Source organism: Cyanistes caeruleus, chromosome 11 (assembly GCF_971803275.1).
Source record: "Cyanistes caeruleus chromosome 11, bCyaCae1.hap1.1, whole genome shotgun sequence".
Classification (NCBI taxonomy): Eukaryota; Metazoa; Chordata; class Aves; order Passeriformes; family Paridae; genus Cyanistes; species Cyanistes caeruleus.
The window spans coordinates 22,346,650-22,372,801 of NC_141711.1; the positions used below are offsets into that span (position 1 = coordinate 22,346,650).

The 26,152-nt window shown below is 44.3% G+C and overlaps 1 long non-coding RNA gene across 1 annotated transcript; it reads right to left on the bottom strand.

Annotated features, from left to right (window-relative positions):
- Nucleotides 1–707: 707 nt before the first annotated feature.
- Nucleotides 708–13,618, bottom strand: LOC111934885 (uncharacterized). The gene is made up of 6 exons (XR_002867477.2): nt 12,961–13,618; nt 12,570–12,634; nt 8,065–8,186; nt 7,394–7,476; nt 5,521–5,700; nt 708–3,854 (listed from the first exon to the last, which is right to left on the bottom strand). It is a non-coding gene; the product is annotated as an uncharacterized LOC111934885 (long non-coding RNA).
- Nucleotides 13,619–26,152: the final 12,534 nt, after the last annotated feature.

The window sequence follows — 26,152 nt, forward strand, 5'->3', positions numbered from 1 at the left end:
AATCTGATGAGCATTCACAGCTTTTTGCCTTTCAGGAAGATAGTCCAAAAGGAATCCAAGATAAAGGGTGTCTCTTTTCTTTCCAGTTCCCTGAAAGGGTGGTCAGAAAAACAAGAATATTGGCAAAAGGCAAAAATACATGTATTATGGGAAGAAAAGCAGATAAGAAAACACGTCTGACTGCCCTTGAGCCAAACATTATTTAGCACTCTCATCTTGCTCCCATAACCCAGGCATGTGATATATTGTAGAATCACAGAATGTTTGGGGTAGGAAGAGGTCTTAAAGCCTATTGGCCACAAATTCACAATTCAAATCTCAATCACAAGCAGCAGTACCCCTGGGCCTGTGCTATCACAACCATGCCTGGCATAATGACAGTCTCTCACAGGCAGAGTGGCTGCTCTAACCCATACAAACTCAGCTGGGAGCTCTATTCACTCCAAGGGGCACGTTCAAAGGCAAGGAGAGGGATTTTGGCACATTTTCCCAGGGGGAAAGCCTGAAGCTCGTAGCCCTCTGCCAGCACTATGTATAAGACATAATTTGCCTGATTAAACGGTGGAGAAAGGTGGGCTGATCTTGCAGACCTACAAAGCAATAAATGTCAATTCCAGCAGCAATACAGAGCAAGTGCATTGCAACAGGTAGCCCAAACCATTCACAAAGCAGCGAAAGTTCTCCCTGAGTTACAGCTTCACTGAAAAATAATAGCAAGCTCATTAATGCTGCTAGTTTGTTTCTCTTTTCTTTTTTCTCTTCTGTACAAGTAACATGGAAAGAAGAAAGAGGATAATTTCTCTGGTACTGAAGTGCTTTCTGACTGCAACTATTTCTGGATTCCCCACACCCAACATTTACAGTTTGATCACAGGAAAAAAATGTGTGGTTTGCATTTTTAGAAAAAAAAAACATCCCTCTGATTATTTTGTGCAGATTTGCATATAAATGACTTTCAGGCTCAGCATCCACCATGATGGCAAGTCTGGTTTGTGACTTCCAACTGTCTGTGGTCTCCAGGAATCACAGCAGCCTCTAGGTATTCTCTCAAGTTGTGTTTGCTTCGTTTGCATCTGAGCTCAAAGGCAAAATATGTTCTCTTCTACCAGACACCTTATTTAGATGTGATTTACATATGGGAGAAAAGTGTGAGAAATATCAATATTTGCATTTTAAACATGATTTCAGGATATCTGTCGTGGTTCATTCATCTGCTTTTTGGCTCTTGCATGCATTTAGTTCACTTCTGTTTGACTGCACAAGCATATGGGTCTCATTAGCTTAATGACGAGCTTATTTGTCCTTCATGCAGGCTGGCACTTCTTATCTGCAGGATGGGGAGTGTTAGGGGGGCTGTGTTCATATTCAGAATTATCCACATCATAGCTAACCTGACTGGCAGGTCATTGAACCCAAGGAGACTTCATGATCATCTTTGTTTTGCTCTTTTCAGGTCAGATGTGGCGCCTTTGTGCCAAGCAGAGGCTTTGGAGAGGGAAGGCATTGAGAACAGCTGAAGTGTTTCCTGAAAGTGCCTCAGGACTTGTGGCCTCCATGTTTTCATGTTCTGAGTGGGTTGTCTCGGCTCCAACGAGACTCACAGAAACAAACATCCCTCCTGCTGGATGAGATCGCATCCTTTTCCAGCAGAAGTCCAGCTTAACACAGGCATCATGTGTGCTGCTCACTGTCCCAGGGGACACAGGGGTGTCACAGATGCTTCCCTGGAGCCCAGGGCAACCCCCAGAGCAGTTACTCTGTAGGCCCCATGGTCACCTCCAGCTTTGGTTTAAGCTCCATGACAATTTCCCCTTTATGTCTCTGCAGGTTCCCTAATCCCCTCAGTGAGTTCCGCAGGATCCTGCCTCTGATAGTGACAGAAGTTTCCCTGAAGGAAGAGAGCTATAGACACATAAAATCATTAAATGACTAAGCCAACTCCTATAACACATTAAAAAACTCTGTGCTTAGATATGTTCTACAGCCTTGAAGCCCACAGAGAGAAGGTGGGAAAGGAGGAAGTGCTGCTTGGAAAAGCTACTGAGGAAATGAAGCTGCCGTCTGTGCTAAGGAAGTTCTGCCACAGCCATTTAACACTCCAGGCTGAGCCCACAAGCCCAGGAAATACATGGGTAATTCACAATTCACCACTTAGCAAGTCAGAGAGTCAAAGTGTCCTGAGCTGGAAGGGACAGACAAAGAATGTCAAGTCCAACTCCTGGCCCTGCACAGGACCCCCAGGATTCCCACCACGAGCCTGAGAGCATTGTCCAAACTCTCCTTGAACTCTGGCAGGCTTGGTAGCCTGGGTGTTGTGTGTAGTTCTAAGCCCCAGACCTATGCAACATTTGCAGGAACACTCCATGTCTCAGTTTTCACCCTAATCCAACTGATAAAAACAATGAAGCACCTTTGACCTTCCATTAGAGTTGTTTACTTTACTGCTTCCATGGCTATTTGTATTTCTCCTCTCACCTATCCTGCAGCCTGGGTGATGACAGATCTGGAGACATGACCCTTCCAGCACCACCTGGCCCTCTGCTGCTGACACCTGCCTGTGGCTGCCATCACAGACTTCTTCTTCACAGCAAATCCCTGTGGTGGTAACAATGTGGAAGCATTAACACCTAGCTGACATGCCAGAGATGAGAGAATTGTTGAAAACTGCAGCAACTGAATTTCTTGGCTCATCAAGTGGTGCTGCACAGCCTTCCCCTTCCACCTTCAGATTTCACACTGAAGTCTCTCACTTTATCTTTCTGTCATTCCATTGCTGCTGACAAACTTTAACTGTGCAGGAGGTTGTAGTGATGGAGAGTTGGTTCAAAAGCTCCACAAACCCCCTGCCACTGGGGCTTTCTAGCTTTTCACCTGCCCTCATTGTGCCTCCCAAATTCCATCTGGTAAGCCACCAAAATTATCTTTCTGATTTAAAGTCTGATTTAAAGGACATCATTTCCTTTCCATAAAAAACAACTTTGCAGCCTAAAGAGAAATAATACATGAGAAGGATTAAATAGAAAACTAGTTATGTTTCAAGAAATTGGTGCTGTGACAAAGAGCCATCAGCTCCCAAAAGCAGAGACACTTTCAGATTTCTGAATATAGCCAGCAGGGATATCTATAATAAGCAATTCCATTAAAATATATTTTAAAAAAAGAAAAAGGAAAAAAAGCACCCTCCAAACTAAAGTCTTCTATATGCAAGGGCAAATAAAGATGATAAGTTTTTATAGCAAAATTCACTTTGCTGCAGAAGGAATTTCCCTGGGGCCCAGGGATTACATGGCTTATCCAACCTGTCCTACTCCCTGTTCCCTCCTGCTTCTCCATCTCCCACAGGAGAAGCTCCACCAGCTCAGGATGCTCGAGTTCACAGGAGTCTGCATTCCATTGGGAACTTGGGAATGCTCAGGGACCCATTTCCATTTAGCTCAGAGAGACAAAGCAGAGTTCTGAGCATTTCCTCTTGGGGATGGCTGGGTTTGCACACATCACTGGCTCCAATCTAGGCGGATCCCAAAGGCAAAAGCTCTCCACTTCTCCCAAGACAGGCAGCTCCCAGCAGGCCACACGTGCTACAGTCCTCCAGTCTCCTGGGTGCTGCAAGTCATCTTTAGCTGTTTTCCCTTCATCACATACATGCCATTTTTATTGCTTTCCATGTCCATCTAGGGCTGTAATTAAATAGGTATCTACCTGGGAAAAGCCATGAAACGTGACACAGTTCTGGCAATGAGAATGCGTGCTGAGCTCAGAGCAGCCTCTCCCTGGGGTCCCTTCTTCTGTCATTTACCAAATCCACATTCTCTCTTAATAGATGACCTTAAAATGCAGGGGAGAGCTTCACTCATCTAGAAAAATAACAAAGCAGTTGGTTGCTAACACACTCCCAACTTCTCTCATTTCTGAAGTGCTGTGCACAGCTATCAGCTTCACAGGAGCTAGGACATGAGCAGTAAAGCAGTGGGTAGCATCATTATGGACCAACACAGAGAGGAGAGGAAATGAGGCTCACTTGACATTCTGTTTGTGCTTCTGGTATGGCAGTAACAAATGCAGTGAAAGTGCCAGGGCACCTCCAAGCCCAAAAAAGAGTAGAATCTCACCAGAATGGCAGGATCTAAAAACCAGAGGTAGTGACTCTGCAGTGCCAATATCATCAGTGCTTACAGCTGTGTTCTCTGCAAACTCAGGCAAAGTTAGCAGTGGTTTCAGTCATAGATGGAAGGTCCAAAAGAGCCTTAAAGTGGTCTGCTGTGGCAACAGAGGATCCTGCCTGGGAATGAGGCAATGTGAGCGCCAACAATGAGATGCTGCAGTTGGGGGCTGGTAAAATATGGACATGCACATATGAAATGGGAACCTGTGAGCACAGCCAGGCTCCCCAACACCTGCAGCCCCACCTGGGGCTCTCCCTCCCCCCCTGCCCTGGAGGTGCCTGGCCAAGGGCCTGACATCATGGTTTAACCTGAGCAAGCTGTTCTGTATCCCTTTAACTGACTGTGGCCCAATATTAGGAAATGTTCCCTTAATATTTGAAGAATTAAGAACACATGAGTAATGCAGCAGCCTGATCCATGAAATGTTCCAGTATACTTTCATTTTATCAAGTTTTTCCAAACACCTAATTTCACTGGAATACTCTGATGGAAGTGCCCATCAGAGGATGCAGTGGCTGTGACTGGAGCAGCTGATGCTGTCCTGGTCCCCGCAGGCTCACCTGGAGTGTGACAGAGAGGATCCTCACCGGGCATCTGTGACACACACCCCCACTCATGGGAGGCTGCACAGATTTTGGAACCCACTCACACAGGCTATTTGCATTGATTTAGAATTTGCAGTGAAGCTTTTCCCGGAGGACTGTCCACAGGCATATTGACACCGTCCCTGCAGCAGCATCTCCAGTCACTGCCTGTGCAGTACAACCCTGCCTGGGAATTCCCAGCTCTTCTTGCTTCTGCTCTGTCAAACCACAGGACTCCTTCTAATGCAAACCCTCCCCCTAACTGGAATTCCTCGAACTTGAAGAGGTTTTGGAACTCAGAAGATCATAGGGGGTTACTTAATGAGTTGCATGTCTTGTCTTGCTCCTGCTGGTTTTTGGTAAGATGACACCAGTCTGCCTCACTCGAAGTGTCTGTCAGCTGGGCACCCTCACCAAGGTGTTCAAGTGGTTGTGTTACAATACAGCTTCCAGACAGCTGGAGAATTCTTACCAGAAGGATGGCAGCAGGTACCTGAATTTTAGGGTCTGCTGTGTGCTAATTCTTGCTGAATTAACCAGAAGAAAAGAGACATTACTTGCCAGAAACCACCACACAGGCAGTCAATGACTGAACACTCCTGAGTTCATCTGCATTTCCCTTTCCCTTCACAACCATTAGTGTAAATAATTACTGACATTCTGTGCTGAGGACACTATCATGAATTTGTACTGGTATTTCCAAAACAATGGGTAAATTTGGGGCTTTTCAAAAGTATTTATATTTTCTAAGAAGTTTTTTGTGCAATACTTACCCTGGCACTGCCCATCCATAGTGGTGGAAAACGTAAAGCTGGGGCTGCACAGCACCTGATCCCACAGGACCCATTGTGCACAGAGCTTTCAGCTCCACTGACTCCTGTCAGTGACAGCTTTTTCCCAGTGCAGTTCCAGTTGGACACTTGGAAGCTGGCCTGGTGGAGTTTCATAATGCCCTGGGAATCCATAGGAAATGATAATGTATGCTCAGTTTACAGGGGGATTTTTTTCCTTTTTTTTTTTTATTTTTCTTATTTATTACTAGGACTACAGACTCAAATCTGGGAACTGAAAGTCAAGCTGGATTCCTTCCGGGACATCCTCTAGCTGTAAAGAACTGTACAAAAACCTCCCTTAAGCCTTTCTGCCTAATGAAAACAAACCCAAGCTCTGTCTCCTGAAGCTCTTGGGGTTGAATTGTTGGGAGGAGGAGAGGACAGGGCAAGGGCAGGGCAACCACCATGGACTGGAATTGTACCTTTACCAATGTGCACCTTCAGAAACTAGGTAGGGCTTTAAATAAGCCTAAATATTTTTAATATATGCTTTTTTCAGCAATGAAAACCAGACACTATTTCACATGAAAATTCAGGTGATTATTAGAATTGCAGCATTACTGACAGACTATCCACAGTTATTTAGACTGACTGGATAAAAGGCAAAAGCTTTGACAGAGCAAAACCAAAGGCTTTGTTTGGTTCTCTCATTTCCCTGCTTTAGCCCCAGTCTCATTTTCCAGCCTTTTCACCTCTCCCCAAGGATTTTATCTTGGAGGCTGATCTGAATTTTTGATTTTCCTCTATTTCTACCCAAGTTTCTATAATAAGCCTCTTGGACATTAATCACCCTGAGCCTCAGTCCTCTTTTTTCAACCCTTTCTAGGCCTTTAGTGTATAAAATTCTCTTTCAAGCCCTTGCTGTTTAACAAAGGTAAATGCTGTAGCTTTGCTTCCAGCCATCCTACTCCAACTGCCAGGCTGTCAGAGCAGTAAATACAGAAATATTTCACTTGGCAGTCCTGGCTGCAGTAAGAACACTGTTTTGTAAACTGAATTTAATGCCCAGAGAAATGAGTTTGTGTTTATAATGCAATACACAGTACACAGGGATGTATGCTCAGATTTCTGTACCTGTTATGGAAAGAACATTGCTACAAAAACCCCTAAAAATATTAAATCAATGTATGAGCTGGAGGCATTGCCCTTGGAAGATGAGGGACAGGCTGAAAAAAAGCTGAAAAAGCTGCAGTTTCAAAATATACACATGAAAATCACACCTCATTTTATTCATAACTAAGGAGATGAGATTATCTGAATAGATCCCTGAAATGCAAAACAAACTTACCCTTTTTTTACTGTAAGACAGAGATGACAAGTCTGTAAACAGTTGGATTTTAAAGAGTTGTGCCAAAAAATTGCTGAAGCTGCTGTTGTACCCTTGACAGGCAGACACAACCACATCAATATTTCCCATAAATCCTTATGTGGTGTGAAAAATAAATGTGGTTTATCCCACTCCTGGAGAGCTACATAGAAAATTGCTCCACCTCTATTCCAGAGCAGCTCGCCATGGTGCTGTGCAATGGAAAGACATTCCAGCACCAGGTCAGCTTGGGACTGTATTTCAAAAATGCTGGGGCCTTCCTTCATGGTTCAGGCTGCTGTAATGCAAGAAAGAACACCAGTGGTCTTCTTGCCTATCCTTTGGTGTAACCAGTCACAGAGAGCCACAAGGCAAATTCAGTGTGGAAGGCAGTTTAGCAAACAGTGAACAACTCACAAAAATCTATCAATCAATAACTAAGTAAACCCCAATAGTTTTTCACTTGTCCATAAGTGTGTCTAACTCGTACTTGACCAGAATACTCACGTCTTCAATAAAGTCCAGGGCTGTCAGGTCTAGCTCTTCTTTCCAAGGAACCAGCTCTCTGCAAGATCTCAGAAATCAGGCTGCTGCTTGGAGAGGAGAGGGAGAGGGAGAGGGAGAGGGAGAGGGAGAGGGAGAGGGAGAGGGAGAGGGAGAGGGAGAGGGAGAGGGAGAGGGAGAGGGAGAGGGAGAGGGAGAGGGAGAGGGAGAGGGAGAGGGAGAGAACAGGCTGTGGCAGTCAGTTCAATCATCTCATTCCCAGAGCTGCTCCTGCCATCCCACCAGAGCCCTGTATTCCTCACCCTCACATTTCCCAGCTGAGCAGGGCTGTTCTGGGGACTTCTTCCAGTGCCCAGGTGAGTTCAGACTCTCCTTTCCCCAGAACAATCCCTCTCCTCCCACTCTGTTCCCCTCCAGCAGCCCACACTGGCTGCAGACAGGGAACACATCCCTTTGATGTGTTCCTGCTCACAGCTCCAGCCATAGGGAGGCTGCTGGGACCTCATTATACCTGCAGCATCTTGGCCTTCAGTTTTGCACCTCTTCTTCCTCACTGCTCAGCTCCTCAGAGAAATTCTGCATGGCCAATTCATCAAAACAAGCACTTTGAAATGTGCTCTGGGCACATAGGGCATTTGGCCTCATGTCTCCCTGCAAATCCCAGGAACACTCACCTTCCAATCTTTTCCTTGCTGCAGGTTGGCTGCACAGTGCGCATCCTTGCAAGCTGGACTCCAGCTGGACTGTGGGCAGTACTGGGACAACACAGCCACCACTGCTGGCAGCTGAGGCAGCCCTAGAAATGACAAGAGTATTTTTCTGAAGCCAGAGGAAATGTTCTGTGGCCACAAATTATTTAATCCATCTTGTCTGAGGGTCTTTGAGTTTGGCTTTGCTTGTTTCTCCATGTGATGTGTGGAGAAGTACAGAGAAGTGTGACCATCCAGCTGGTTCTGGAGCCACAGAACATTCTGGAGGCAGGAGGAAGCTGAAGCTCTGCATACAGCAGGCTCTGAAATTCTCCTTTATCGCACTCACATTTCCCACTAACAGCAGAGGCATTTCTGACACAGCAGTGGCCAACTGGCAGGCACACACAGAGATCAAAGGCTTTCCTGTGGTCCATGGCTCTCCAGCAGATCACTCTCCATAGGTCAGGCCAGAGCTTTTTGCTGTGAATTCTGTGACCCCTGTGAACCTGCTGAATCAGGGCCAAAGAAATGTTTGTCCCATCCTTGCATCTGTAAAGCCTACAAAGAGCAAAGCTATTTGTCATTAATTGTTAACTATTCCTCTTGGCAAGCCAGTTTGCCTCCCACTTTTATTCACTTCTGAAAGAAACCTATCAAGAGCCCTTTTAGTGCAGCACTACAATGGGCTGATAGTATATCCCTGGTTTGTCTTCCAAATTCCCATACAAGCTATCAAATGTTGGCTCGTAGCAACAACTCATCCAGCCTTTCATCTGCTGAAACTTCTGACTGGTTTTTGTCATAGCCTGATATGTCCATCTGTGAAGTTATTTCTAATATAAAATTTACACTTCCTTTTTACTTAATGTCATGCTAATTGCCTTTTTACTTTACGTAATTAATTTCTTCTCACTTGTATTTACAAATTTCAAATATTTGTTCCATTTTACTCATCCTTTAAGCACCCAGTTTGCCTTTAATGAGAGAGGGAAGCAGCACAGCCATTGCCTTTTTGCTTGGGAAACTCATCCAAGAGTCATCATCAAATGAACGTGCCAACAAGGTCCTCTGGCAGGCACTACCTAAAAATAACTGAGGATTGCAGAAGACCCACAAACACATGTCTGAAATTCACCCCTCCACTTCTTTTCAGGTGTGAAGAACCTCCCTTCTCCCAGCAACTTGAGTTTAAGTTTTGATTGTGACTTAATAAATCTGGGAGAAACATTCCTATTTTAACTTACAGAAACATTAGCAGGAAAATAAATAAATAAATAATGAATTACTGCAAAGCCTGAGCTCCTCATAAAGCACCCAGTAAATGTGGTCTCCCCAGGGTGAGAGATTGGCAGAGCCAATCTCAGCCCTTTCTGGACAGCTGGCTGCTCTTTTCCCTCATTTGTCAATGCCAGAAAAGGTCTTTTAAAAAGCAATGGCCCAGGATAAACTTGTAATTAGAAATGCTGTCTATTTATGAAATATTATTTGATATTCCTGAGACACAGACTCAGAATAACCTCTTTTGTAAACACCCTTTGATTTTGTCACTGACTTGAACATTGGTCTAGTGATAGAATTTGTGTCTCATAGGTGATATTATATCAGGGTTCATTAGTAGGAGCAAACACTTCTCCCGATTTTTGAAGACAGTTGCAAACAGAATTTCTTCACTACCTTCATTAAATGATTGAAGCAATCCAAGTTGGAAATAACATGATACCACATAGAGCATAATTACATAGAGAACACATTAAAAATTTAATGCAAAACCAGCATCACTACATAAGCCCAAACCAGCACAGCAGTTTATCAGAGCACTCTGTACATGTGCACCAGTCTAATCTGCAAATTCTTGGAGAGAAAAAGGCAGTGGATGATATTTCATCACTAGCCAATACCTTTGGGCAATATTCTGTGTTCCTGTCAAGTTTTACATTAGATATATTGTACCTAGGGAATGAGAAAGATGTAAGAGAAAAATCTTGATGACAAAAAAAAAAAAATTATGTACTTTCTTTTGAGTTAGTAGTTCAGGAAATGCCTTCAGGAGCTCAACTTCAATTCTGTGGTAGAACGCTGGAAGTTCATGCAGCCAACACTCTATGGAGCCCCAAGTGGTGTTAGAGATCCCAAGACAACACTTACCAGGCAAGAGTGGATTTGGCCTTTCTGTTCTTTTTCCTCTTTTCCTTTCTGTTTTTCCCCCTCATAGCCATGGGATCCTCTTGGCTGGCCTCCCCCTGCCCCAGGGCACAGAGGAGCTGCCCAGTGACCATCAACAGGCCCCTTCTGCCTGGAGATGCAAATCACAAGGTGCTGCAGCCGTGCTGGCAGGAGCATGGGGCTGCTCTGGCAATAAAGCACAGGGGAACCTCTTTATTTTTTGGTACCAACAACCAGCTCTGCTGCAGCCTGACAAAAAGCCTGGGAGATGAGGCTGGTTCTAGGCACTTCCAGCCAAGCAGCAGGAATGAGCAAGAGGGTATTTCACAAGGAGCCACTGTTATGCTGTTCACCTTGATGACTGCAAGGTCAAGAGAGGTTTCCCCGTGAGCTGTTTTGGGTGCTGAGGTTCTCAGAGTTGCTAGGGAGCTGCTGCAGCAACAAAACATCAATTCATATGGATAAACCTTGGGATGGATCATAGAATCATGGAGTGATTTGTGTGGGAAGGGACCTGAAAGCTTATCTCATTCCACCCCTGCCATGGGCAGGGACACCTCCCACTATTCCAGGGTGCTCCAAGCCCTGTCCAACACTTTCAGGGATGATGCTGAATTCCTCTCTACTCCCGCTCACCATGGGTGTAAGATAAGTTTTGCTCTTTAATGCGACTGTTGCTTCTTTTCCATTATTTCCAACAAAATTAAACTAATTAAACTGAATGCACATTATACTGGAGGCATATGGGTTTGTGTTGTTTTGTGGATGGTATTTGACCCTTTTCCTTCTCACCTACCTCCACCATTGCATCACAGTGCTAGGGAGTGCTGTGTGACACTAGATCACAGCTTTCATCCTCTCCCTTCATCTTTATCTGCCTTTGAAGTGGCTGTGATGCTGTGGCTCTCCCCAGAATAAAGGCATTCTCATTCCCTGACACACTGCACTGCCAAGGAATTTTGTCTCCCAGACTGACTGCAAAGGGAGGAATCATCACAAACTATGTGCAATTTATGGTTTCATTGATTCTTGCCACCAACCACACTAACAGGCATTTATCAGAAAGGAATGCATGATCAATTAGTCACAGGAATAAAAACAAGGGAATAGACTCTTGAAATGAAAAGGAGGTTATTCCTGCTTAAACATCAAAATGATGCTGGCTCTTCTTTGGATGATTAGGTGGAGAATTTATAGGAGATAATGTTAAATGTTCAAAGGTTTCCCACTTAATTGTGGGAAAAATGGTAGTGGGTGCTTTGGTGGGTACCATGAAACTGCTGCCAGGGTGAGACATTCTCCCAAGATTTAAGCAATGAGCATGAACTTTTAACTCTTACTGCCAAACAGTCATTAATTGGTACAGTTATTAGGGGGAATTTCAATGTAAAAGGATGCTGAAGTCCAGCTCTGGGGCAGGCAGAGACAGCAGCACCAGCCCTCCTACATTTCGTAATTGACCAAGTTTCCACAATCTTGCCTCAGAAAAGGCTGTGCTCAGGTTCTGCTGCACTGCAGCACTTCAGCACAGCCCCATAGAACCAAGTGCTTATTTTAGACCCCTCAGCCCATGCACACCCCAATGCCAGCATCCCTCCCCTCTCACAAGCCCCTCTGTGTCCCAGGCAGAGCTGGGCTCCACACACACAGGGTTGTTTATCCCAAAGGTTCTGGTGATTTCCTCAAATTAGACCCAGGGCACGGCGTTTCCAGGTTAAAATATTATAGCTATAAAAATGTTGATATGAGAGAAATATTCCCTGTGGATTTTTAAAGCATTACAGAGTCCTTCCATGAACTATTGTTTATATTGTTTTCTTAATGGAATGCAGCTGGCTTAATGAATTGAAATAGTCAAGAATAATGTATTCAGTGACTGATGGGGAGGAAGCATCCCAAATAATTTATTTATATTCTATGACACTGATCTACTAATGAACACATTTATTAATAAAAAATATGCTCAACAGTGATGGTGAAAATCAATCAAACACATTATTAGCAATTATTATTCCACCATTTCTAATTGAGAGGTAAAATGTCCTTTGGCTGTAGTGTCTCTAGAAAGTACAGTCAATTATTCAGGTAACAGCACCAGAAACAGCTCACATTTCAGAGGCAAAGGATGCATAAAATAATACCAATTAAACTCATTCTAGCTAAAAATTGCAGTATTTGCCTTAGGGTTTCTGCTACTTTCTAGTTATTTTGCATTAATTATTTGGAGTAATGCTTACACAGAATACCAACAGGAATTTGACAGGAAATTAATGCTGAGACTCCCCCCAGAGATCTTAGATGTTGCTAAGCCCGTTTTTCCTTACCCAGAGTTAATGAATAATCATCTCCTTGGCAATAGTTCCTGCAATAGAGACTTGTACTTTGGTTCCTGTTAAATATAGAAAAATGAAGTGTCAGATAACGTTGGCATCAGGGGGGTTTATCTAAATGTGATTTATCTAACCTTAAAAATAAGGTTCACTCACTTATTAAATTATAAAATGTTTAATATAAACAAAAAGACAATTAGAAGACAAAGATAATAAAGCAAAGGGTTAAAATGGCTAGGTGCCCTGGCGCTGCCAGGAGCACACCTGATATCTTTGGAACACCCTTTTTATCCCATTTTGCTGGAGGGTTTTAATGCATATTCAAACTTTTCTAAGAACTAGTTTGCATGGCCATTCCCCAGGTCCACCTTTTTAGAGCACACACATTTGTTCTTAATTTCTCATTTATCTTCTTTTTATTTGGGCTGGGGTTCTTTCTTCTTCAGGTGGTCAGTGTTGACAGCAGCCTGGTCCCCATAATTTGTTTCCTGGAGGTTGTCTTGCTTTGCACAGATAGGACATTGCCCTAACGTTCAAAATTCTTCTTGACCTACACCTAAAATTTGCTAGCAGGAGAAAAAGACATAGCAAAAGCATATAACATATAACATTCATCTTAATACTTGTGAAAGCAAATATCACAATATGGATTTAAAACATAAAGCAAAGTAAATATCCTCCATGCACTGAGTCACTGCTCCAAACTGCTCCCAGTATTGCTATAGCTAACTTCAGATTTGGGAAAGTTTTCTCTACAAAGAATGTTTATCCCTTTTCAGTCTAAAGATACTTTTATGTCTCTTTCACATGCAAAAGCAGCATCCCCTCTTTTCTCAGTCCTACAACCAACTCCTAAATCCAGGGATTTCCTTTATTTTTCCTTCTCAAGCTGCAGGACAACTTCTTTCATAGGTGCTTCTCTGGTATTTCATCACTTAATTTATTGTGGGCACCAAGGTGAGGGCTGGAAGTCATTTTCCTGCTGCTTCTGTGCCCGGGAGCAGCTGGCCTCTGGGGCAAACTCATGGGGAGATTTCTGGAACAACCTGAAACCCTGAGCTGGAGCTTAATGCCCTTCAGGAAATAGATTCAGCTGCCCCAGTCATTGCTGAAGAGGGGCTGCTGCTGCTGCTTTGGAGCCAGCTCAGCTCTGCCTCCTGAACACAACATCCCCAGCCTTAGGACTTCCCCAGCTGGGCTGCAGCTGGTCACACTCAGCCATCAGAGCTGTGCTCTGATGTGGCTCTCAGCAGGACTGGGAGACCAGGAGGGAACTGCAGTGGGAACCACAGAACCAGGGAATCACAGATTGTTTTGGGTTGGAGGGGAACTTACAGACCATCCCCAGGGGAGCAGGTGACAGCAGCTGGAGGAATGCCAAAGGCCAGCAGTGAGGAGTTAATGCTCTTGCCCAAGCACACACTGCTTTTGTGGACAATGGGCAAAAAACAAAGGTGTTTTCACATTCAGCCATCCCCCAAACACAGCTGTGTCTAAAGCCAGCCTTCTCATCAGGAACTGCAAGGGCAAAAGAAACAAATCCCACCAGCCCACTGGGGACACGGTGGGCACTGCCCCATATTTGATAAGCTCTTATTGACATAATTAAGTCAAGGTTTCTGTCTGGAGAGTTTGGGCTCAAAATAAAAACCAAAAAATAAAATAAATAAAAACCAAAATCAAAGAAAAAGGTAAATGTACAAAGGGATCTGGCTTATCCCAAGCTCTCTGGTGGGCACTGAAGACCTCAAAACATTTCAGAGGGCAGCTCTCCTCTGCCACACACAGAGAATCATCATCTTTGCAATAACTTCAGGTTAGCACTCTGAATTTGTGCAATGTTTCTACTGTTTCTCAGACTCCCTTGCAAATATCAGCAGGTTCAGAGCCCAAACGGTGCTTTTTGCAATGACTGCAAGAAGAAGATGGCAGTGTTTGCTGAAATGCAGAGATAAAATCCAAATTAAAATGAGCCCCTTGAGTTTGCTCCCACATGTGATTGAGGGCACTGCTTAAGGAGATCCTGTCCATCCCCCATGCAAGAATATTTATGACTGAAAGACCTCAGGTTTCTGAAATAATCTGGGGAAAACCTTGGTCATAAAGCCACTCCAACAAAGGTGGGGCTTTCCAGGTGACATCAGCACACATTTCAGGTGGGTAGGTGCCTTCCTGTGCAGAGATCTGTCTCCCAGCACACTGAGAGAGTAGCACAGCTGGGCCTGGGGGGCATTTACTCCACAGCAAAGACAAGATTTTGGCTGCAGCAGGAGGGTGAGCTGTGCTGAGTGATGACCTGAATCAGAAGCCTCAGAGTGCTCAGAAAGTCCTCACAAGTATGTCAGTGGGGATGTGGATCACTTCTCTTTGGTTCAGGTGCAAAGAGGGCATTTTGAGTAACATTTGCACCCTGTACTGGCTCCCTCAGGCCTTACACAGCCCAAGGCAGCAAAGGAAGACTTGGAAAAAAATATTAATTCCATAAAAGTGGTTTTGGGAAAGCAGGAGGTAGCAAGCAAAGCACTGGTGAAAGCACACAGTGTATATGGTATAAAACGATACATTAATTGATATACTGCAAGATATTGTTCTAATGGCAGGAGGGAATATAAATAATGATCAGTTAACTCATTATTAATGTTCATTTTCTCTTCCAGTATTGCCAGTGGGTTGAGTTAATTATTAAGCATGACAGTTGGGCTTTAATATATCAGCTATAGATTCCAGTCACAGCAGTCTAGTTTAATAATTGGGTTTCTTTCTCCCTCATTTTGACTAATAGCACACTTACAGCAATTATTAAAATTCGTCATAGCACAAAAATAAACCATTTGAAACCTCACCAAAAATGGCAGCACAGCAGAGCTCTGCTTAGCATTTAGTGGAGAGCTCAAAACAGCTTCTTGGAAAACATGGAACTCTGATAACTTTTTCAACAGCCAAAATGTGATCGTGGACACTAAATGAAAGCCAAGAGTGCCTCAGGTCAAATAGGCTGCTGTCACTAAAAAAGTGCATTTAGACTTCACAAGAAATTCCCTCTGAAAATGCAAATTCATAAGTACATACAGGTAGTTCAGACAAGCTATGGCAGGTTACCAGCACTGGCAGAAATTTGTTTTAACACTGCATCATCAAACTGTTCTGGAGACTTCACAGTCTGTCTTGGAATGGCTGTAGGTGCCAAATGGACACTGCTTTTGCTATGAGGAACTTAAAATCCTCCTTGCTGATCTTGCAGGCCCTTTAAAGACAAAGTTTAACTTCCAGCATGAGCACAGTTCTGCATAAACTCATTGAGCCCAAAACCTGCAGGCAGCAAGGCACCCAGAAGAAATCCTGCACATTCCCACCATGCCAGAGAGGAATGGGGCTTATTCCAGGACTGCCAATTAGGCAAGATTTTGAGGGGTGAGAGAATTAATTATAAAAATATAGAATTAAAATAGAAAACTTGAAAAAAGCCAGGTGTTTTTAGTTCCTGAAGAAAGGACAGCAGGACTGTGAGCAGCGTGCTCACCATCTCCTCCTCCAAGTGCACACAGGGATGGAGCAGCCCCGTGTGTCATGAAACCACTGTAGACTTGGAATATGTTCACAAGTGAAAATAAAGGCAGAAAATCATAGAATCACAGACTGGTTTAGGTGGGAAGGGACCTCAAAGTCCATTCAGTGCCACCCCTGCCATGGGCAGGGACATCTTCCACTGTCCCAGGTGACTCCAAGCCCTGTCCAGTCTGGCCATGGACACTTCCAGGGATCCAGGGGCAGCCACAGCTGCTCTGGGCACCCTCTGCCAGGGCCTCCCCATCCTCACAGGGAGGAATTTCTTCTTAACATCTGACCAAGTACCTGGTTACACAGACACCAGTAACTGCCTCACTCTGCAGCAGGCTGCAGTAAATACCTGCTGAAACGCGACCCACAGAATCCACCAGTGCAGGTTCCTCCTGCACTTCTCTGAGGAGACAGCCCTCAAAACCAGTCCCACAGTGCTCCTGCTGCCCTGGAGGAACTGAGAAAGGGCTGTTCCCTGTCTGCAACCTTGGCAAGAGCTCAGCAAGAGCCATTGGTATCGCCCAAGAGAAGGAAGAGGGACAGAATTTCTATTTGCCCTTTGAAGCTGAAAAGGCACTCAAGTGTCTGAACAGCACTTCCTTCATGCCTCCCCATATTATCTAAAAGTAGAAGACTTAGCAATTAAGCTAATAATTGAGAAAAACTAAAGACTGGAAAAATACCAAAGGCTTCCCAGGATTGTTGGGTGATGCACTGTTTTGGAACTGCAGAAAAACCAGGCCACAGCCAACCTCATCCTCTGGCCATTGTTTAAGAATCAGGAGGAAAAGACTGGAAGCAAGAAAACACCAGTATTTGCTCTAAAACTTGTTTGGCACAGAAGCCCCAAGCTTCCCTACATGATGCTCTATCATTCCACAATGCTGTTATAGCCATGCTCAGCTGCTGCACAGCCCATCCATCGTTCAGCTGAGCAGCCTGAGCCTGAACACCAGAGAATATTATCAGAGCACTGAGAATGCTGCTCTAATAGTTGGTTTGCAGAGTTATCTGGATAAATGATCATCTGGGAAAAGAAACATGATGTATGTATAGTTAATCGACTTAGAATTTGTTGTAAATTAATCATATTGAATATCAAAACTATTCCCCATTCTCATGTTAAACAAAATAATTCCTTGGTATTTTCACTTGATCTTACTAGAAATGATGAAGCTGGACTTTGCTATCCACCTCTCCTATTCTTAACCTCTTGCACTGCCAGAAAAGTGCTAAATAGATGAATTGCCAGCTCCCTGCTGCAGAGAGCTGATCTTCTGGGCCCTCTGACACACAGATGAGGGAGTCAAACCACCAGAGGTCTTTGGAGGCCAAAATCCTTTGTCTCTGGGGTGTTCACAGCGACTGGTCCCATGTAAGAAATAAGCAGCTGTACGGAAGACCCGAGATCTGTGGAGAGCTTTAAATCCCACATATTTTTTTCATGTGTTAAATCTGGGTGCTGTTTCCTGTGCTCACCATAAACTCCATAGGTGACTTGGGTTGCAATGCAAGATGCAACCAAAAGTATGTATTCTATTACAATCTGTTGAAACCAAGTGGGGCAGTGTTCTTTATCTCTTTCATGACCAATCCTCCCTCCGGGGGATAGCTTCTGTTAATGGGCCATTGAGTCTCACTGCAGGACTGATAAAATTACATCATCCCATTGTGAGATGCTCCACCCAGAGGGAGGAGCCAAGCATTCCTACCAGCATATCTTTGGCGACTCAGAACACTACAAGCAGCCTTTCTCCACTGAATTCCCAGAGGAGAGACTGGACCCATCTGCACCACCAGACCTTCAGAAGAAAACTACAGCCTTCTACGGGATTACTTCAACAGAAATACATCTGTCACTTCAGGAGTACTGCAGCCACCATTTAATCTGTATTTAATACTGCTACCAACACCCTGCCCAACAGGGTGTCAGATTGTATTCTATCAGTGGGGTTTGTTGTTGTTGTTGTTGTTTTGTTGGTTTTCTTTGGTACTATTGCATTTTTATTTTAATTTCCTTAGTAAAGAACAGTTATTCCTGTATCTTTTCCTGAAAGCCCCTTAATTTCAAGTTCATAGGAATTCGGGGGGGGGGGGAATTTTTTTCCATTTCAAAGAAGGTTTCTGCCTTCCTTAGCAGACACCTGTCTTTTCAAACCAAGACAATAGGTGGACTCACTAAAAATGGCAGCACAGAGATCCCTGCAGGTCAGGTAAGTGCAGATATCAGGTCAAAGACTGGACTCTGACCTTGGAGATCTTTTTCAGCCTTTGTGATGTCATGACTATAAATTGAAGCTGCTGTTTTGCTCATACTGTATTTATGTCATAGTTTCTGGATCAATCCCTTCAGAACATCAGCTGAATGAGTATTACTCTTCAGGCAGCTTTTCACACAGCAGAGGCATGGGCAATAGCAACCACACAATTTTTTTACAAAGGCATATTTGTTCATTTCTAGAACAATTTTGGAATCAAGTGCTGTAGCACAAACACGGTTTTTTAGGTTTACAGTAGCCCCTCACCTTTACTGATTCTGCAAAGCAAATTGGGTGCTGACTGCCACCCATGCATAAATTAGTGGCAAATAGGCCAAAACTTCTCTTTCTTGTCTCTGACCCAGCTTTAGCCAAGACTCCGCACACTCAGAACTCATAGGGTAATGGAAGATTTTACCCTCTTAACAGTAGTAATGCAAGATCATTGCAGAGGAAATTTTACATTCTAATTAAAACTGGTCCCCAGGGATCCTCCAGAGTTACCTGGCTGTTCAGAGGTATCCCAGGCTGCTGGAGTCTGGGATACAGAGTGTGCCCCCTTGTTTCTGATACTTAACTCTAAGATCCAGAAAAACACTGAATTTCATACAACATGACATTCATGAGCATGTTTTCATGGTGATACATGAAAACAACTGTTAGATAGAAAAAGCTAAAACTGTAAGTGTGTAGATTAGAGAGTTTTCTTAAGTCACTGGGTGAAAAAGTTAGTTTAGAGAACAGAAGACAGGATAGAGGATTTAGGGTGTTGTCCTTCTTTGTTCTTCTCCTAGAGGTTTTTGGTAGTAGTAAGTGATTGGGCAGAGAATGTCGCAGTGTAGCACGGAGGTGATGGGTCATTGGGTCATTAAGAAAAACAATATATGTGTCTATTGTTAATTGGGTAAAAATAGGTATAAAGATAAAAGAATGACATAATTTGGGGTCATTTTGTGCTTTCAAACACAAAGTGAGCCACATGGCCTTGTACCATCAGAAGAAAGAAATGTACCAGATTGCAAAGAATTAATCTTGTGTAGCCAGTCTGGAGAGACCTGCCAAGTTTTGTAATGACCTTCTGATAAACACGAGAAACAAGATTCTAACGAGCTTGTGTGTCTTCTTCAAACCTAAAGAACTGAGATAAGCAGTTAAGGACAAGGGAGATAAGCAGATAAGACAAGGGAGGATCCTAAAAGGAGTTCAGCCCAAAGGAGACTGAGAAATCCAGGAAGAGAAAGAAAATAACCGAATTGCAGAATCAGAGAAAGAGAAAAATAATTTTTTAGAGAAAAGTTACACCAGCTCCCTCAAACATGACTGCACCAGCCAGGATATCTCATTTCATGGCCCACAGCAGCAGAAACCCACTGCTACAAGGCTCTGATGCCAGTGGGCCACACTATAGAGCAGATAATCCTCTGCAGGAGCTGGAGGACAAGCTCTGCTTGGAACTCACCTGAAGCTGATCAATAGCTGCTTCCACAAAATTGTTTTTCTTGTTGCCCATCAGGTCAAAGGAGAGGACTTTCTCAGGTGAAGGAGCACCTGCTGACCATTGCCATGAGCTATTTGAACTCATGTCCTTGTCTCTTTCCCAGGTCTGCTGTGTGAGAAGCCATCTCCACAGTGCTGCCAGACACCCAGGGGCACCAGCCCCTTGCTAGAACGGTCCCAGCCAAGTACTGCCAGCTTGGCTTGTGCTGAGGATGTCACCTCTGGTACACACACCTCATAAAAGCCTTATAAACCCCTGGCACTGGAGTGGTGTGTGTGCATTACTATCAAGTTATGTCACTGCTTCCATAATAAAATTATTTCAGTGGGTTGTAAGTCAGGTATAAAACTCTCTTTGGACTAAAACTTGGTGTGTGCACATAGGCAAACGCACACAGTCTGATTTCTGGAAAGGGGAGAGATTGTGCATTACTTCTGAATTCTGCACAGAGGCAGAGGGTTTTCCATGGGGTATTCTCATGGGAAGAAGCTGCAGAGCTACCACAAGGCCAGTGGGGGAAGGCAGAGACTGCTAGAAGTGGGACAGCCGCAAACTTCACTGCCATTCCAGCCTCCTCCTTTCCACCTCCCAGCTCCGGGAAAGGGGGAGGGCATCTTGTCTGCTCTTAGGGACGGTTAGGGTAGGGTTTCCTGTTTTCCAAGCTCCGTTTGAAATTCAGAGGGTGCAGGGACATTTCAGACCTCCCTGCATATGCTGCTTCAAAGGAGGTGTCTTCAGAAGCTCACCAGGACTAAACCTATTCTTTAAACAAGCTTTGCTTTGCAAGAGTTTGGATGCTCCTGGCTGTTACTGCAAAATGCAGAGGGAAAGTGTGTTTGCAGTGCCAGGACTGTCCTGGGACAAGACTGCAAAGAGTACAAATCCCACTGCTCACAGAGGTCCCTCCTGTGGGGCCCTGTGAGCTCAGCACCAGCACAGGAAGAAGAAATTGTGCCACTGGAAGCTGCATTGTATATTTAGTAGGAAGAGGGTAGGGATTTTTTAAGAAGCATAAAGAAAAAAGGAGTGTCCTGCTGTCTCTTGAAACCTCCCCCAGCCTGATCAAGCTGTTTTGGGCTAGAGACTCCCAGCAGCAGAGTGGGGCATTGCCTGGTGTAACCACAGCGTCCTTCAGATTGTCTACAGCTGCAGGTGTTTGTACACCTGACCTTTTGTAATAAACAGTAAGGGCATTTCCTTCATACTTACTTCACAAGTCTATTAAGAAACACACCAAACTGAAGGCAGTCATTTGCTGTGATATTTTGTTCCCTGAATAACACAACACTCCACTTTTATGTCAGTATTCCTCTGGGTCAAAATCCATGTCTGGCCTGAGGGAGGTGATTAATTTTGTCGGGGGCTTCCACTCCTGTTCCAGCTGCAGCCCCAAGATGATCAACATGCAGAAAGAAGAAATATAAGGAAAGAACTATAACAACATATTACTATATAATCAGGTAATAATAAAGAGGAGTGTGGTTGAGAGAGTATTCTTATTTAACCTCATGCAACTGTATTTAGTGATATTAGTGGTTTGAGCATTGATATCCATCCTCCCAACTAGAAATTACCTGGTTACACCATGTGGACTCAGGAAAATGTAACAGCTCCATCTCTTCAGGGAACAGGCAGCACCAGAACCTCAGTGACTTTCACTGACACCAGACTGGAGCACACAATTTGTTCCAGCTCTGAGCAGGGGTTGATCCCAGCCTAAGAACTCCCAAAAGCTAAATTATTAGAAATATCATTACAACAGGACCTCTGATGGATATCATGAGATAATCATCACACATCTGGATTTTTAAGATACAGGGCATAGTCTGGTGCTTTCCAGTCCCTGGTGACATGACCTAATAGCAACACACCCCTGGAGCTGTGCTAACAGAGTGTTCTGTGCTGGGGGAAGGAGGCACTGCTGGGCTGGGAGAACACGCAATCGGCACCTTGTGGCTGTGGTTTACACAAAGCTGTTTGTATCTCATAAACAGATGTATTTTCCTTCAGTGGTAGGGAGCCAGGAGATGCACTGAACAGCAGCAGAACAGAGAACATCTTGGTACACAGCAAAGTGGGGGAAGGACAAGCCTTCCAGCATGGGCAGAGTGCTCCCATGATGGCTTTTGAAATGAAGAGATGTAATGAACATGGAAGGATAAATAAGGGCAGGAAATCTTTTGCTGTATGAATGAACTCCCTACTATTTGTGTTGCAGAGGTTCCAGGGATGCTGCTCCAGCGCTAGCCCCCTGCTGGGCAAATAATTCTTCCCTAACAGAGGTGGTGCCATATTATCATTCCATGGCTTTGCCTGTCACTATCTGGCTGTTCCTCAAAAGCTCTGGCTTCAGCCCAATCCTCTGCCTTCTGAGCAACAGCAGCAAGATTAAAATAGTCCTTATCATTTACATCAAATTATTTGACTATTTTAAAAAACTGCTTAAATCAGCTCCCTCTAATCTAATGGTGTTGGTGCCTGGGAAGAGTGCAACCAGCATCAAGGTACTCAGTACAGGCTGAAAAACCTGCTAGAAATACATTTATTATTATGTATTTAGGTAATTTTTTACACTCGCCTCCCATTTTCCTCATGCTGTTCCTGCACTGGTGCTGGGTAAGCCAGGATGTGCATGTCCTTTGAGCAGAGATGAACTTTTGGGATCAGCTGCCTAATGGCCAGGAGGTGCCAAACTGTTCAGGTCACTGGTGTCCTCTGCCTGCCCTGCCATTCATAGCCACAAACCATTTCTGTCACCTCTTATTTCTCCCTGGTACTGCTGCCACTACTTCAGCTTCTTCAACCATTTTAAGGTTTCTCCTCCCCTCTGGAAATTGCACAATCTTCTGCTCCCTTCCCAAGGAAAGTACTGTGGGCTCATTTTCCTTCTCCAGTCTTCACACCTTGTTTATTCCTTCCATGTGCTTAAAAATGCATTGAATGTGGAAAAAACATCAGGGAGTGAACCGAGTCATTTACACTAAGAGAAATTAGGCTATGTTATCACTGGATTGTTTGCAATCGTGTAATCATAGAATCCTTCAGGTTGGGAAAGACCTTTCCAAACATCAGGTCCAACCATCAACCACCACCATGTTCACCACTAAACCTTATCCCAAGTGCCACATCAACATGTCCTTTGAACACTTTCAGGGATGGTGACTCCAACACTGCCCTGAGCTACCTGTTCCAATGCTTTACAACCTTTTCCATGAAGAAATTTTCCCTAATTTCTAATCTAAACCTCCCCCGGTGCAAGTTGAGGCTATTTCCTCTTGTGCTGTCCTTTGTTCCCTGGGACCAGAGCCCCACCTGGCTGTACCCTCCTGTCAGGGAGTTGTGGACACTCAGAAGATTCCCCCTGAGCCTCCTTTCCTCCAGACTGAACACCCACAGTTTGAGTTGATTCAGAGGAATCTACAAATCTGTTTTAGGCACTGTTAAACAATGCCTGTCTGCTCTTAGTAAAAACCAGATATGCCCAGCAGCTCGGCATGGTGAGCTGTGCTAGGAAAGAGCCCACTCCAGTCCCCAATGGCACAAGCACCAGCACCAGATTCTGCCTGGGGAAACTCCTGCAAATTCCTCCCTCAACTTCTGCAGCTGAAATAATAACTGACCCGCATTAACCAAATTTTCACAGTGGGCATGTCTTTTCTCCTACTGTTTCCAAACAATAATCAAACATAAACACTGAGAAATCATTTCATCTCTACTCATGTGTGGCAGCATGAGAACATCAGCAATGTGCTATGAGAAAATCTCCCTGGTACACTGAATTATGCTTTTCCTAGAGTGAAGCAAGAACCCTTGTGATTGAAAAACTCCTTTTCAGAGATTGTTTTTATAAAGTATTAGAAAAATAAATTATAATGTTCCAAAAATCAACCAGGAAAGCCATGGTAATAATTCTTCCCCAATGCCTCTGAAATTAAGCTACACTTTGTCCTATTTTTTTCAATTTGGAGTGTATGTATACACAACATTGCAAACATATCCCTGCAGTAGATGTGTGCAATGTATGCTGTGCTGCCCAGCTGCTGCCCCAGCTGCTGCCTCTGTTACTCCAGGACCTGCGTCTCCACGCCCATGGGCTGCAGGCCCCCACGGGCAGGACTGGGGCATGGGGCCTGCTCCCCTTCATGCCCTCCCCTCCAAATCCCCATCAGAGCTGTGCGGCCACTGAGCGCATTCAAGAACTGACTGCTGCTGCTGCTGCTGCTGCTGCTGCTGCTGGAGGTCTTGGTGCTGAGTACCTGAATCATCTCTCACTCTGAAGTGCTTCCAAAAACAGGAGGAGCAGGGCCTCAGTGGCCTAAAGTGCTGCCCACATGTTGTGGTTTTAAAGCAGCAACCAAAAAATCACTAGAAAACTTACTTATTTCTTGCTGTGAGATGTGGATTAGAACAAGAGCAAAACCGGCTTAAAACTTAAAAGGAACAAAGAAAGTTTATTAACAAAAACTACAAGAATAAGAAACCAGAATAAAACCTCCAGAACAACCCTTTTCTCCCCCACTACCCATCCATTCCCTTGTTCACATGACAATATAGAGACAAAAAACTTTGGTGGTTAATACAGTCACATTTCTTGCTAGAGTCTTTTCATCAGTCTTTGTAGAGAAACAGAAGTCTTCTGCTAATCAATGGAGTTTTCACGAGAAAACTATTTTTCTTCACAGCTTTCTATTTCTCTGATGCCAGCTGACCGGAAAATTCTGCCATCAGTTGTCTCCTCCCATTTCACATCACTCTGAGGTGTGTTATGGGTCATGAGTCTAGGGATGTCATTTTAAGGATGAGTTATTCAAAGGCAAAAGTTCTTTTCATCTGTCTCTGTGAGCTTCTCTGGAAACAGAAATTTTCTTTTTGCTTCAAGTGGCCACAAATCTTCAACTATTACTTCTCCCTTTCTGTTCCAGCACCTCACTGTATCACAATTACTCCACCTTTTGCTCAAAAATCCACACTTTGAACACTCCATTCCTCCCAATATACTCTGTCATGAATTAAAGGAGTTTTTTTTCAGAACACTATTGTCCATCTCTTTAACAAAAAAAATATTTCAGCTTAATTAAAGCATCTCCTTATTCTCTCTTCCCCATCTAAAACTTAATTCCTTTCTTCACTGTCTTTGATGGTTTTATGGTGTCTTCTCACATGTCAATTATCCCTTTCTCTCTCTTCCCCGCTCTCTGGGAAAAAGGAGTAATCTGTAAGTCTCATCCAGGTATCAAAAGATTTAAAGTCTTGGAAAGCTGCAGATCCTCATGGTGTCAGGTTTCAGTTCAGCAGCAGAAACTGCAAACCAAGCCAGGCCAGCCGGCTCCGCTTTTCTCCCCCTCGCCCTCCGCGGCCTTGTCCGACCTGGTGGGGGACGAGGAGGAGGAGGCCGAGCCGGAGCCCTGTTCCCTTTCCAGAAGCCGGAAACTAAAGAGAGCCTGAAATTCCTGGACTTATATCTTAAAGTAGGTGTTCACAGGTTGATTTCACTTTTCAATGGTTAAAACTGCTGTCAGTTCTCAGAAAAGGCTAGTAATTGGTCAGGAGAAAAACTCCCATCAGCCTCCAGCAGCTTCAACTTCCCCCAGCTCCCAAAGCTAATCTTAAAGGTGCAGAACTCAATATATATATATAAAGCAGGAGATTGGGAATACCAGTATCATAAAGTCACCCCAGGACACCACAGAACCAGGAGGACCTGGACAAGTGGGACTGCAGAAGTGGTGCCGGGAGAACAGCCAGGCAGGCTGCCAGGGGTTGAGGCTGGGGCGATAGAAAATTCACAGTGGGAAGGAAACAACACAGCAACTGGTATTTTGAAACACATCTAGAGTTTTCCTGTGCATTCTGACTAGGAGTCACCAGTGGTGGGCTGTGAAATTCCTGATACCCATCTGGCCCTTGGGGCTGAGCGTGGGATGAAGCTCAGGGAGGAGACCTGGGAGAGATCCTGGAGTTAGTCAGAGTCCCCCATGTCAGAGCACAGCCCTGGAGTGAGATCCCACCCCTCAAACACAAGACCAAAAGGCTGTTCAGAAGGGACACTGCAGCAGTGCCTGCACCAGGAGCCTCCTTGGGAGGTAGGGGCTATTGGGATGCTGACAGAAAGATGTGATGGACTGAGAGATATTATGAAAGGTTTTTTATTGCATAATCAGTTTCATGGAAGGGTGAGACATTTAAGGTGTTGCATTCAGTGCCATCACATCAGAAACCATCTTAATTCTAGTTACAATGTCTTTTATAAATTTCTTAGCTAA